Source organism: Hemiscyllium ocellatum, chromosome 6, assembly GCF_020745735.1.
Source record: "Hemiscyllium ocellatum isolate sHemOce1 chromosome 6, sHemOce1.pat.X.cur, whole genome shotgun sequence".
NCBI classification, from domain to species: domain Eukaryota; kingdom Metazoa; phylum Chordata; class Chondrichthyes; order Orectolobiformes; family Hemiscylliidae; genus Hemiscyllium; species Hemiscyllium ocellatum.
In genome coordinates, this window is record NC_083406.1 from 16,173,268 (window position 1) to 16,189,061 (window position 15,794).

General features: G+C 44.5%; 1 protein-coding gene across 2 annotated transcripts in view; it reads right to left on the reverse strand.

Annotated features, from left to right (window-relative positions):
- Nucleotides 1-15,794, reverse strand: part of rasa3 (RAS p21 protein activator 3) — a 192,121-nt gene that overhangs the window by 157,845 nt on the left and 18,482 nt on the right. Inside the window, exon 1 of one of the 2 annotated variants that reach the window (XM_060825838.1) lies at nucleotides 5,605-5,778. The exons of the other annotated variant lie outside the window; for it this stretch is intronic. The gene's annotated coding sequence lies outside the window, so the exon portion shown is untranslated. Of the gene's footprint in view, nucleotides 1-5,604; nucleotides 5,779-15,794 lie in introns of those variants that run through there. 2 annotated transcript variants of the gene reach the window in all.

Genomic DNA, 15,794 nt, shown 5'->3' on the forward strand with positions numbered 1-15,794 from the left:
ATGCAGGGCAGCCCTGTCCTGACAGTGCTCATCATGCTACGCAACAGGATTTTAGAGATAACACAGGCGCAAAGAACACTGGTCAACGGCAAACTAGCCTGGCAGTGCCAAGTTGTTCCAAGAATGCCAATTGGTAAAATGGGGATAGAATCAGATGTGAGGGACATGGTGGGGGTGGGATAGGTAGTTAACAAGGCAAGTTGGCTCAGGTTTAGCATGAGAATGTGCTTAGCCTTGCAGTAAGAATCCCTCAATGCAACTCAATCTTAGCCAAAAAATGCCAGACTCAGCCTCTTCTGTCTGTCTACACTGAGGAAAAATACAGTTCCCAGAATTACAAGAAAGCCAAGAGAATGGGGAACTAAATGAAATCAGTATTGATAAAAACAAAGTAATGAGTTCAACAGTCGATAAATCTTCTGAACCCGATGATCTACATCCAAGAGTGTTGCAGAGATCTTGATGCATTAGTGATCATTGTTCAAAATTTTATAGGTTTTAGAACAGTTCCTGTAGATTACATGGTAGCAAATGTTATTCCACTATTTAAGAACAGGAGGAATAGAGAAACAAAGAATGACAGGCCTGTCAGTCTGTTAGCTGTAGATGGTAAATGCCAGAATCTATCATAAAGGATATGAAACCTGGATAACTGGAACATAGTGGCAAAGTCAACCTGGATTTATGAAAGCAAAATCATGTTTAAATACTGGGTTGTCACCAACAGAACATAAAAATGAGAACCAGTGGATGTGGTACATTTGGACTTTCAGAAGGTGCATCAAATCCCACAAAAGTGGTTTCCGAATAAAAGTAGAGAACATGGGATTTAGGATAATATATTGGGATGGACTGAGAATTGGTTAACAGGTAGAAAATGGAGACTAGGAACAAATAGCTCATTCTCAAGATGACAGGCTGTTTCTAGTGGGACCACATGGATCAGCTATTCACAATCTATGCCAGGGATTTGATGTCAGGGGCCAAATGGAATATTTTCAAACTGGCCAATGACACAAAACCAGGTGGGAATGTGAGTGGTGACAAGAAAACAAGGACAAACCCAGAGAAATTTGGAGAATGCTTTAAAACAGTCTGAAGAAATGTCATACCAGACTCAGCACGGAAACAGACCCTTCAGTCCAACTCATCACCGACCAGGTATCCTAAATTAATCGAGTCCCATTTGCCAGCATTTGGCCCATATCCATCTAAACCCTTCCTAATCATGTCCCCATCCATATGCCTTTTAAATACTGTATTGTACCAGCCTCCACCACTTCCTCTGGCAGCTCATTCATACAGTTGCCCCTTAGATTCCTCTCACCTTAAACTCTCTATGCCCTCTAGTTTTGGACAGCCTCACCTCCAGGAAAAAATCCTTGGCTATTCACCCTCATGACTGTATAAACCTCTATAAAGTCACCCCACATCCTCCAACGCTCCAGGGAAAATAGCTCCAACTTATTCAGCCTCTCCCAACAACCCAAACTCTCCAACTCTGACAATATCCTTGCATATCTTTTCTGAACCTTTCCAAGTTTCACAATATCAGGGAGGCCAGAATTGAACACAGTATTCCAATGCCTAACCATTGTTCTGTACATTCGCAACATGACCTCCCAACTCAATGGACTGACCAATAAAGGAAAGCATACCAAACACCTTCTTCATTATCTTGTCTACCTGGGACTCAACTTTCAAGGAGCTATGTACCTGCACTCCAAGGTCTCTTTGTTCAGCAACACTTCCCAGGACCTTACCATTAACTGTATAAGTCCTGCACTGATTTGCATTTCCAAAATGCAGCACCTCGCATTTATCTAAATTTAATTCCATCTGCCACTCCTTGGCCCATTGTCCCAACTGATCAAGATCCCGTCGTATTCTGAGGTAATTTTCTTCGCTGTCCACTACACCTCCAAATTTGGTGTCATCTGCAAACTTATTAACCATACCTCCTATGTTCACATCCAAATAATTTATATAAATGACAAAAAGCAGTGGACCCAGCACCAATCCTTGTGGCATTCCACTGGTCACAGGCCTCCAGTCTGAAAACCAACCCTCCACCACCACCCTCTGTCTTCTACCTTCAAGCCAGTTCTGTATCCAATGGCTAGTTCTCCCCATAGTCCCTGTGATCTAACCTCGCTAACCCGTTTACTGTGAGGAACCTTGCCGAATGCTTTACTAAAATACAAATAGATTGCATCCACCACTCTGCCCTCATCAATCTCTTCATTACTTCTTCAAAGAACTCAATCAAGTTTGTGAGACATGATCTCCAACACACAAAGCCATGCTGACTATCCCTAATCAGTCCTTGCCTTTCCAAATACATGTAAATCCTGTCCCTCAGGAATCCCTCCAAAAACTTGCCCACCACCGGTCTATAGTTCCCTAGCTTTTTCTTACCACCTTTCTTAAATAGTGACAATGGTAAATGGCCTCCAGTCTTCTGGCACCTTTCCTGCAGCTATCAATGATCCAAATATCTCAGCAAGGAGCCCAGCAATCACTTCCCTAGCTTCCCACAGAGTTCTTGGGTACATATGATTTGTGCATCTTTATGAGTTTTAAGTTGTCCAGCACCTCTTCCTCTGAAATACAGGCATTTTCTAAGATGTCGCTATTTATTTCCTTACGTTCTCTACATTCCATATCCTTCTCCATAGTCAACACTGATGCAACATACTCATTTAGTATCTCCCCATCTTCTGCAGTTCCAAACATAGGTGGCTTTGCTGATCTTTGAGGAGCTCTATTCTCTCCCTCATTAATCTTTTGTCCTTAACGTATTTGTAGAATCCCCTCTGGATTCTCCTTCACCATATTTGCCAAAGCTATCTCATATCCCCCTTTTACCCTCCTGATTTCCCTCTTAAGTATAGAACCACTGAATATATAGAATCCCTCTATTGCGATAGGAGGCCATTCAGCCCATTGTGTCAATACCCATCCTCTGAAGAGCATCCCACCCCCCTATCTTATCCCTGTAATCCTGCATTTCCCTTTGGCTAATCTACATAGCTAACACTTCCCTGCATACAATGGGCAACTTAGCATGGCCAATCCACCTAACCGGCACATTTTTGGATATAGGAGGAAACCAGAGCACCCACAGGAAACCCACACAGCCACAGACAGAATGCACAAACTCTACACAGACAGTCACCTGAGGCTGGAATGCTAACCACTGAGCCACCAAACAGCCCCTTACTCCTACTGCCTTTATACTCTTCTAAGCAGTCACTCAATCTCTGCTGTCTATATCTGACATATGCTTCCTTCTTTTTGTTGACCAAAACCTCAATGTGTCTCATCATCCAGCATTCCCTAAACCTACCAGCCTTGCCCTTCACCCTATCAGAAACATACTGTCTCTGGACTCTCGTTTCTCATTTTTGAAGGCTTCCCATTTTCCAGCCTTACCTTTACCTGCGGACATCCACCCCCAATTAACTTTTGAAAGTTCTTGCCTAGTACGGTCAAAAATGAGCCTTCCTCCAATTTAGAACTTTAAATTTTAGATCCAGTCTGTCCTTTTCCATCACTATTTGAAAACTAATAGAATTATGGTCACTGGCCTCAAAGTGCTGCCCCACTGACACCTCAGTCACCTGGCCTGCCCTATTTCCCAAGAGTAGCTCAAGTTTTGTACCTTCTCCAGTTAGTCCATCCACATACTGAATCAGAACATTTTCTTCTCCACTCTTAACAAATTCAATTTGAATATCTCAGGACTGAGATTGATAGGTTTTTGTTGAGCAACAGAAATGAAATTGAGACTGATCAGCTAGGATCTAAATGAATGATTAAACCAATTCCCATGGCCCTTGTTGCTCGATTAGAGTTAAAATGAGAGCTTTTGGCTTTCATCACAGTATTAATAAAAGTTTGAGATATGCCCGAGGCAAGGGCAGGTTGATTGATCTAAACATTAGCTGGGATACTTGGGCTTTATTCTAAGTACTAATTAAATCATACACGTTCAAGATATTAGAAGTATTTGGAATTAAGATGACCACCTGCTCATCAGCATCTTTAATGATGAACGATTGACAGCTCTAATTCCACACTCGGTTCATTCTGTCTTTAATTCCAGTAATGCATTTGAACTCTGGACAAACTGGAACCCATAGGTACTGATTGTAACATTATGAAGGTTTAGAAAAAACTGATTCATCCACTAATCGTGTAGATTATCCAAGAGGAAATATTAAAAAAAAATTCTGAAGGATGATTTTAACTCCTTATTGACTGATTTCAATTTGTTTCCAAAAATTAATACACTGTAGGGTCTAGCTTCTGCAAATTAAACTGTGAATAAACCTGAAAAAGCATCGCAACCTTGCATGAACTGATTTGAGGATTATTTTCTATCTTTTGGTAAATAAGGATAGCAACACAAAATCAAGGGTTAAGGAAGAACAAGCTCGCATGTAAATAACACTTTTCGTAACCTCAGGATACCACAAACTGCCTCACCGTCAATTAAGTACATTGTCGTGTATTCTCTGTTGCCATGCAGGATATGCATTAACAACTTGCACTCAGCATACTGCCATGTACAGCAATGGGAAACAACCACTTAAATCTATTTTCAGTGATGCTGGTTGAGGGGTAAACATTAACTCGTTCTCCAAAGAGAATCCAATTGCTCTTCTTGCAAATAGTGTCATGACATCCACCTTTGTCATGATCTTTGAAATCCACCTCAGGGGATAGACGAAGCTTTCCCCTAATGTCTTGCCTGAAAGGCAGCCTCTCAGATTGTGCAGCCCTGCCTAAACACCGCACTGCAAGTGGCAGAGTGACTTACACACCTAGGCTTCTGGAGTAGGTCTTGAGTTATGACCCGTTGACTCAGAGGCAAACATTCTACCCACTGACCATGGCATCAATGTTAAGGCTGATAGAATAAACGACTACAGGCATAGGTGACTGAGTACATTCATGGTCAGAATCTGGTAAACAAAACACACCAACAAAAGGGAAATTGGGAAGATATCAGGGGATAGATAGAGTAGACAGTCAGAGACTTTTTCCCCAGGTACAACAGAGTGTTACAAGGGGACATAAATTTAAGGTGAAGGGTGGAAGGTATGGGGGGGGATGTCAGGGGTAGGTTCTTTATCCAGAGAGTGGTGGGGGCATGGAATGCGCTGCCTGTGGGAGTGGCAGAGTCAGAATTATTGGTGACCTTCAAGCGGCAATTGGATAGGCACATGGATAGGTGCTTAAGCTAGGACAAATATTTGGCACAACATCATGGACCGAAGGGCCTGTTCTGTGCTGTATTGTTCTATGTTCTATGTTCTATATCCTGAAGCCTAACCCATTGAGGATTTAATAATTTCTGGAGTAGAGTGTGAACACTGAAAAGCAAGAGATAGCAAGTCCCTTCAAGACAGCTCACCATTGAGTAAGATAATGGCGAAATTGGTTGTGCTCTCAATTTCATTCTCCTGTCCCATAACTCAACTGTCGATCAAAAATCTATCTAACTATGACTTGAATAACTTAAATGGCCTAGCTTCCTCTGCTTTCTGAGGAAGCAAACTCCATACACTAACAGCCTTCTGAGAGGAAAAACCTCACCTCATCTCCATCATGAAAGGGGCTCATTTTCTTTTAAACATGTCCCCTAGTTCTAGTCGCTCCAACAAGAGGAAACATCCTCCTGGTATCTACCCTTACAAATCCTCTCAGTCTCTCTGATGTTCCATTAGGATCAGGTCGCTGGAGCTTCGGTGTGACGTAAATAACTTTACACTGGCAATCCGGTTGCAGTCCATTGTGTAACTTCCTCTAAATCACAGGACAGATTTCAGCAAAGAAGGCCCTTAGGTCTGTTTAATCTCATCCTCCAAGAAAAATAAACCGACCATCCTCCAACATTTAGCTGCTTATTCAATAAGCTTAGTGTTTCGGGCCTCAGCAATCCATTCCAACAATCTGTTCCAGCTGTTCTTTATCCTCAATGGAAAAACTACTTCCTCAGACTCGGCTAAAAATACCCGCTCTGGTATCGCCCTCCCTGTGTGAGCCAGTTAACTATTTCAGATATGCAGAGTTCAGTATCCTCTAACGGAACTTCCCCACCTTTCATTCATTCAATATACGCCTGGACAATGACGAATGGAATTCCCCCAGTAACTCCATCTCTCCTTGTCTTTAAGACTCCTTTAAAAAACCTACTTGTGGGACTATTCAGCCATCCCAAAATCTCCTGACATAGCTCTGTCCGATTTTGCTTCGTAATGCTCCTGTGAAGTACGTGAGACATTTTGCTTGGTTGAGTTGCTGAACAAACACAAACTGTATTGTCTTTAACAAACGAACTTGATCCTTCACTAGCTCCCACGGCAACAGGAGAGGTGTCTTCCAGATCAAAGCCTTCTCCTGGGCCCAATGTCTTCACTTTCCGCTGATGTCATTAATCTCAATCCACACTGTCACACTCAGAATGCACTCGAACCACCTTTTTATGTAAAATGTTTAAATCTTTTCTCGGTTCAGTTTGCCATCCCACGAGTAATTTATATTGCTTTGGAATGTGGGCACTACTGGCTATGCCAGCGTTTACTGCCCATCCCTAATTGCCCTGAGATGAAGGATCTGCGAGTTCATAACAATGAAGGGAGAACTGGAACTGAATGTCAGGTGACCAAAACCTTGATCGAGTGGCTGGTGGTCTTTACAAAGGGTCTTATGGCAGACGGCATTGAAAGGGGGAAGAGATTTCTGAAGGTCGGTCACTATTGATAGCCACAGGAGATGCAGTCAAGTATGGCAGTGAGAGGTAGTTAATTGTGTGAGAGAAAGAAAATTTAACGCATCGCCCATTCCTCCCTAAAAGGGTGGGTTTGCATCAGGGTGAGATCTTAAGGTGTCAACAATATCAAACCTGCACTGAAGACATCTTGAACATTCCCACTTCCTTTATTAAACTGAGCTGGGATGAGGGTTGAGGAGCATCCAACCCAACTCCTGAAGTTGGGCCCATCATTTAAATATTATAATGAGGGTGTGCTCCTCAAATGTAATTTACATTTTTAATGTAATGGAATCGCTGAAAGAAGCTGAAGGAACATAAGAACTAGGAGCAGGAGTAGGCTGCCCGGCCCTTCGAGCCTGCTCCGCCATTCAATAAGATCATGGCTGACCTTTTCATGGACTCAGATCCACTTACCCATGTTTTCACCACATCCTTTATTTCCTTTATTTTTCGAAGAAGTATCTACCTTAGCTCTAAAAGCGATTATTGAAGTACTGTCAACTACTTCCCTGGGCAAGGAATTCCACAGATTAACAATCCCCTGGGTGAAGAAGTTCCTTCTCAGAACAAAAGGCAGGGGGGTAGGGGGGGTGAACCATGAAGAGAAGGCTACTGATTCCAATAGCTAGGGACAACTAAAACGTCATCTTCTCCACCTCCTGAAGCTGCCTTGCTTGCTGTGTTCTTCCAGCTTCCTGCTTGTCTACTTTGGGTTCCCACAGCTAAGCATCTTGCCACCTAGTTCCTAGATCTGGATCAGTTGATTTCCCCTCACAGGAACCACCTCCTTATTGGGAGGTCTGTCTCTTCTCACCCACCTCCTCCCCTGTGACATATCCTCACACCAGGATCCCTCCTTCCTTTCAGCCACAGTCTCCAATCTCTTCCACAACGTCAGATCTCCCCTCCCAATACCTCCAACTTTCTTCCACACCCTCCAACCACAGCTCATTCCAAACCCACCCAGACCTTCTCCAGTTGTGTGGGATGGTGGGAGAGAGGGGGAATACCACTGCCCTTGGAGCCTGATTGGCTGCAAAATCTGATTGTCACCACTTAGGTTACTGATTGGCACTTGATCCAGTGGGCTCTCTCATTGACACTTGGGATAGGGTCTTGCTCTATATGTTGCCTATCTTGACACAGTTCCCATGTTTCCAAATCACAACAGTCCCCAGGTTCCAGGAACTCTTTCCCCACCTCTGAGCTAATAATACGACCAGACCATGAGGATAAGGATTACGAGGCTGGAAATTACAGGTATGAAGGTATTGGGGTAGCACAGTGGTTAGCACTGCTTTCTCAGGCTTCAGGGTCCTTGGTACGATTCCCACCTCATGTGACTGTCTGTGTGGAGTTTGCACAGTCTCCCTGTGTCTGCGTGGGTTTCCTCCAGGTGCTCTGGTTTCCTCCCACAGTCCAAAGATGTGCGGGTCAGGTCAATGGTCATGCTAAATTGCCCATTGTGTTCCAGGGATGTGGACTATCCATGGGAAATGCAGGGATATGATAGGAGAGTAGGTCCAGTTGAGATGCTCTTCAAGTGGTCAGTCTGGAGTTGATGGGCCAAATGGTCTGTTTCCACATTGCAGGAATTCTACTGAAACAAAGGAAAAAGCTGGGGCATAGTTGGAGTATGGGTTCCTGCAAAGGAGATTTTGATGAACAGATATTGCTGAAGGGTCAAGGAGCATCAAAGTCCTAATTCTATTTTTTTTCTCTGATTTCATTATGCGGTGTCTCACAATACGGTGTTCCTCTTTGAGGTGCCAATGTGTTTTGCATATATTTAAATACACGAAAGAAGCAGAAGACTTTGCATAAAGCATCCATTTGAAAATTCCGTGCATTATCATGGGCATTATCATTGTACGAAGAGAGTGTGTTAGTGAGAGGTGGTTAATTGTGTGAGTGAGTGAAAATGTAATGCATCACCCACTTCTCCCTAAAAGGGTGGGTTTGGATCAAGGTGGGATTTTAAGATGTCAATAATATCAAACCTGTGCTGAAGACATAAAACAAAAGGAGCTTCTTCATATCTTGGATTGATTTTCATTTATTTTACACATGTTCAATATGCAAATTCTCAATTTAAGGAAATAATTTAAATAGTTCCATGATGCTCCGATTTGAGAATTTGCATCATGGAACTATTTAAATTATTTCCTTAAATTAACTCTGTTATAATCCCATCCTGTTCTATTTCCCACCTCCTAAAGCTATGGGTTCCATTATTCAAGCTTTCCAATCTCAATTCCATTCCGAAAAGGAAGAAACAGCTTGCCTCTTTAACAACCTCAAGATGTCCCAGATACACAGCCAACAAATGACTTTTTGAAAGCTAGTCACTGTTATAATGTAGGACATGTGGAACGGGCCAGTCTGCAATAGCAGGTCAGGGACAATTCCTTACACTGGAGGACCAGTAGGTACTGGGTGGACTGCATTGATGGTTCTCCAGCCACAGCTGATAGTTGTCCTGAGGTGGGGTGTGCATTCCAGGGAACAGACTGTAGAGTGTAAACTCCTCCACCATAGGGCAGCTCAAGTCTAATGCTCCTCGGATCCTGCTCCTCGGATGCTGCCTGACCTGCTGTGCTTTTCCAGCACCACTCTAATCTTAGCTCAAGACCAATGCGAACAAACCCACTCCACCTCTCTCCAGACGATCTTTACAATGGCACATTCCAAAGGAGGGAGACACCACCTTCCCCATCACCTCGAGGACAATATGTGGTGGGACTGGGACTCAGGGCATGTAGGAAGGATCTAAGGGGAAGGGGCTTTCTTATCTCTAGCCAAGCCAAATCCTGATCCTTGTTAAATTCTGTTAATGAGGCACTTTGCCAAACAGTTATGTGCTAAAGATGGACTAAAGCTTGGGGCAGCTGCTGCAGAGGCAAAATTAGAATAGGCTGTCTTCTAAGGCCTTTCAGACATAGTACACAGTCATACAGCCATAGGACTGGAAACAGTAGAAGTCCAGGCAAGGAATTTACATTGTGGCTATCAAGGATGTTAAAATTGTACTGAGATATCTCAAAATGAAACAGTTAACTTCTGCTGCACTTTCTGTAGTTAAATGAGTTTGCCCTGCTATGAATATTGTAAATATTACAGATGCACAGCATGGAAACAGACCCTTCGGTCCAACACATCCATGCCAACCAGGTATCCTAATCTATTCTAATCCCATTTACAGCTACACCAGTTAAATTTTGTCCCACCTCAAGTAATTCTCAAGTCAAAATAATTTGGAATGTTATGAAGAATATATTCATTGGAGAAATGCAGAACCTTCAACTTATTCTCAGCAAGCTCCCACAAGCAGCAATGGAATCAACAATTGTTGACAATGACATTGTTTAAAGGATAAATATGGATCAAAACGCGAAAAACCACTCTCCTATCCTTCTTCTAACATTGATATAGGACCGTTACATTTACCTCAGAGGGCAGATGGAGTCTCGACTGAACACCTGATCTGACAATGCAGTACTGCCTCAGGGTTGCAATGAAGCCTCAGCCTTGAGTTTATGCTCAAGGCTCTTGAATCAAACTTGAACCTACAACCTTCTGATCCAAAGCTGCGTACTCTACCCAGTTAAAACCAACTTTGAGGCTGTAACTACCAGAAACACTTCAGAGTTCTAGCATAACACTTGTTGATTGGCATCAAGCTGCATTAAGAATGGTCAGGTAATGAAGAGCTCCAAATTGTTTGCTTAAGAAATCGAAAGAAACAGTCCCTGGGCAGAAACTTTCATACCTGGAGCCAGCCAGATGCAAAGTAAAAGGAAGATGCACACAGAACATAAATAAATTCTTAGTTCTCCATATCAGTCCTCCATTCACCTCCATTCCTTTCCAGGTGTATAAGGAAAAATTATGAGCGTATCATTTACAAATCTGACACATGCACAGTGTAGGAGGTTAGGATTTATTATACCGGAAAGTCTACCCCAATTGATCTTGCAAAGGTAAAGTATCTCAAATATTTGAACAACAGGTTCAGCAAACCCCTTCATAATTCTACTCTCCAGTGCCCATGAGTAACAATTTCCACGAACTGGCTGCCGCCATTAGACCAAATAATGTCTGCCAACTGCAAGTCTGTGGAAGGCTAGACATGAACTTCAGTGCCAAATGTCCGGCACAGCAGCTGTATCTCCTTGTCATTGGTTGATTAAACCAAACAGCACTCTCCTTAATTGTTCATGAAGAAACAGAGTATGGAGCATATTTAGCTGCAGCCAGCCATGGTTAGAAAGCATCTATTGTTAGACGTATTCTGTGATTGGACAGCCCTTGCTGAACAATCCTGGGTGTGCTCACAGCTTCACTTAGAACCTATTTAAGATAATCAGTTGAGTTTGTAAGATGGTTCATGCTGAAACAACATATAGTAACATGAAGGGAGAAAACAGAAGGGATACGTTTACGTTTCATACATTTTTAAAAGATTATCCAAGACCTTGGACAACCAACCGGACTTGATAGCCTTCTCCATGGAAAAGCCTCAGCAAATAGTAATCTATTCTCCTGTAGAACATATTTTCAAGGTCATTTGAAATTTAATATTCTCTTTCTTGTCCTAATAAGTACAAAACAAAAATCTTCGACAAACTGGCTCTCCTTACAACAACATTCACATTCTATAATAACAAGTGATTGTTCACATACAGAGTGTTTGAATACCACAGAACAGCAGGGATAAGAAATTCCCCAAACAGTCTAAGTCCCTGTCGAACAGCAAGTAGATCTTCAGGATCGATCAGTCTAACAGCCTGTCGAACAGCAAGTGGATCTCCAGGGTCGATCAGTCTAACGTCCTGTCAGAAAGCAAGTAGATCTCCAGGGTCGATCAGTCTAATGTCCTGTCAAACAGCAAGTGGATCTCCAGGGTCGATCAGTCTAATGTCCTGTCGAACAGCAAATGGATCTCCAGAGTAGATCAGTCTAACATCCTGTCAAACAGCAAGTGGATCTCCAGGGTCGATCAGTCTAATGTCCTGTCGAACAGCAAGTGGATCTCCACGGTTGATCAGTCTAACGTCCTGTCGAACAGCAAATAGATCTCCAGAGTCAAACAGTCTAACGTCCTGTCAAACAGCAAGTAAATCTCCAGGGTCGATCAGTCTAACGGCCCGTCGAACAGCAAGTGGATCTCCAGGATGTTAGCCTGAAATCGGAGTTTGCAGTGTGATGCTATTGGGTGCTCCATGGTTTGGTCGGGGTTTCCATGGTTTCAAAGATGCTGCCTGTACTTCGGGTGCTCACGTCGGCCATGCACTGCCTGTATTCCATTCAGGGTTGGCATCATGATCCGGGGCAGTGTGAAGCCTGGTCACTGTGATAGTGGGAGTAGGGGGGAGGGGGGACTCTTCCCCCCATTTTAATTCCTGGATTAGGTGTTGGAAGAAATCCCAGCTCTGCAAACTCAACTTTTAAAAATGGTCATTCGGCATTTCCATTTTCGATCCAGAATCTGGATTTTTTTTAAGAATTAGATTCCCTACAGCGTGGGAGCAAGCCCTATGGCCCAACAAGTTCACACCGACCCTTCGAAGAGTAACCCACCCAGATCGAGTCCCCTATCCTATATGCATCTAACCTACTCATCCCCGAACACTACTTCCCATGACCAATTCAGCTAACCTGCACTTCCTCGGAATGTGAGAGGAAACCCACACAGACACGGGGACAATGTGCAAACTCCACACAGAAAATCGCCCGAGGCGGGAATCAAACCCGGGTCCCTGGCGCTGTGAGGCAGCAGTGCTAACCACTGAGTCAGCCGTGCCACCCCGATTTGTATTGGAGCACCGGACTATCAGTGACAGTGACCCAGAAAAAACAGAGGAAACCTCTGGTTGCCAAGGTGTGCTGGCAAATTATCATTTGAAAACTAAAAATTATAATTAAAGAAGTAAAAATTAAACATTCCTCCAGCCCTCACCTCCACACACTGCCCATGCTTTATCTATGCCACCTGGTGTCCTTTATCCATCTCCTATGGTCTCTCAGACCCCCAATGCCAACATATCGCCTACCTCCACCCATCAGTTTTTCCCCTTTTCGCCTACTGTGCCAATCCATCTAGTATTCCCAAGGCACACATGAGAATAAATAAAGTTCACTTAATCTTCTATATTGCTGACTGTGGTCTAGCAAGAAAACACTCCCATTCATAAAAACACAGTTTGGCAGATGTTGACAGTTCCAAGTATTTCACACACACTTTATATGAAATCTCCTCCAGAGGTAACAATCCCAGAAGACATTTGATGCTCTCAAATGATCCCTGAGCCCCATTTGCCCAAGGTGGCCTGGGACTCCACCAGATGGCCTCCTTCTTTAGAGATCGCAATTTCCCTTCCCACGTGGTTAAAGATGCCCTCCAACGCATCTCGTCCACATCCCGCACCTCCGCCCTCAGACACCACCCCTCCAACCGAAACAAGGACAGAACACCCTGGTGCTCACCTTCCACCCTACCAACCTTCGCACAAACAAAATCATCCGCCGACATTTCCACCACCTCCAAACAGACCCCACCACCAGGAATATATTTCCCTCCCCAGCCTTTTCCGCCTTCCGCAAAGACCATTTCCTCCATGACTACCTGGTCAGGTCCATTCCTCCCAATAACCCACCCACCCGTCCTTGCACCTTCCCCTGCCACCGCAGGAATTGCAAAACCTGCGCCCACACCTCCTCCCCTCACCTCCATCCAAAGCCCCAAAGGGGCATTCCATATTCAGCAAAGTTTTACCTGCACATCCACTAATATCATTTATTGTATCCGTTGCTCCCGATGCGGTCTCCTCTACACTGGGGAGACTGGACTTTAGGGAACATCTCTGGACCCGCACCAATCAACCACACCGCCCTGTGGCCCAACATTTCAACTCCCTCTCCCACTCTGCCGAGGACATGGAGATCCTAAGCCTCCTTCACCACCGCTCCCTCACCACCCGATGCCTGGAGGAAGAACGCCTCATCTTCCGCCTCGGAATACTTCAACCCCAGTGCATCAATGTGGACTTCAACAGCTTCCTCAGTTCCCCTTCCCCCACCTCACCCCAGTTCCAAACTTTCAGCTCAGCACTGTCCCCATGACTTGTCCTACCTGCCTATCTTCTTTTCCACCTATCCACTCCACTCTCCCCCCGACCTATCACCTTCATCCCTACCCCCACTCACCTACTGTACTCTATGCTACTTTCTCCTCACCCCCACCTTCCTCTCATTTACCTCTCCACCCTGCAGGCACTCTGCCTTTATTCCTGATGAAGGTCTTTTGCCCGAAACGTCGATTTTCCTGCTCCTCAGATGCTGCCTGACCTGCTCTGCTTTTCCAGCACCACTCTAATCTAGAATCTGGTTTCCAGCATCTGCCGTCCTTGTTTTTACCACTATTATCAGAGGGTCACCTGATCTGTTCAAAAGGGGTATCCTGGCTATCAAAAAGATAACTTGCTGATAGCTTGGTAATGCCTCGACACTCCAGGTTCCAGAATCCTGGACCTCCCAATTTGAGTGGAGGCATCTGGTCACTGAACCAGCCTGCTACCATGATGAAATGTGTATGTATAAACCTCAGACTGCCCCCAAACGCCACCCCATTCAAAAAATGAGTCATTCCAGGACAGTGGCAGATCAGTGATGTACTCTTGGAGCATTGATCTTGTCTTTACCCTCTCTTTTCAGCTGCTCAGAAACATCCCTCAGCAACCACAGTAGTTCTGCATGTGGTTGCACCTTGATAGTTTAAGCATCCGCTGTGTTTCTGATTGTAGACTGAGGTAGCTTTAAGGACAGAAACTCCAATGGCAAGCTCATGATGGAATGTCAGTGTTTGTAACCGTAACAAGTGCTTGTTCACAACAACCACTCTGTATCTTCAATCGGCCTGATCTTTAAGAAGTATGAAATGGTCATTGGGCTATTCATAACAGAATGAGCTGATCCAGAGATTTACAGGTTGTCCAGAGCAGTGACCGGAATTTTGATGTTTGATATTTGGTTATGCTGTGGCCTCTGTTAGGTACGACATTCCAAGGTACCTCCTGGTCTGAGGCTTGAGTGTATATAGTCCATGGATTGCAGGCAGAGCAGTTTGCTTTGTTACTTATATATGTCCTCAGATTCAGATAGTGCTGGGGCTGTACCAGGACCTCCAGTTTGGTGGCATTGCTCGAAGAGTGTTACACACTCAGGACTCCACCAGGGGATGTACTGCTCAGTGAAACCTCAAAGGCTGTTCTTCTTCAGCTAAAGCAGGACCACCAGCTGGTGTCAGGAGCCATGTGCTGAATGGTTCTCACCTGTTCCACAGGAAATCCAGGCCATTTGACAGACAGTAGTTCCACCTTGGAGGTGCGCCTTGGGACCCCCCCGACCACATGGGATTCAACATCAATTCCACCGCTTTCCTCATCTCCCCTCCCCCCCAACCATATCCCAGCTCCAACCCTCCAACATGGCACTGCCTTCTTGAACAGTCCCACCTGTCCATCTTCCTTCCCACCGATCCACTCCACCCTCCACTCTGACCTATCACCATCTCCCCCACCTTCATCTACCTCTCGCATACCCAGCTACCTAATCCCCAGCTCCCCTCCCCGCCAACATTCCTGATAAAGGGCTTACCCTTGACTCTCTGATGCTGCCTGGTTGGTTGTGCTTTTCCAGCACCATGCTTTTTGACTCTGATCTCCAGTAGTCCTCACTTTCTCATATCTCTCACCCCGCTGACCGGTTGATGTAAAATTATGTCGGAATCCTGTGAGGAAAATTTGTGCCAAGTGTACAGATACGTCCTCACTGTTTGATGTAGGCAATCAGGAGGTTCTTATTGACCAGAAACAGAACTGGACCAGTCAAATGTTCTGACTGCAAGAGCAGGTGAAAGGTTGGGAATTCGGTGATGAGACTCCCCAAAGCCTGTCTATCATCCATCAGAGTCAAGTCAGGGCTGTGCTAGAGTGTTCTCCATTTGCCTGGA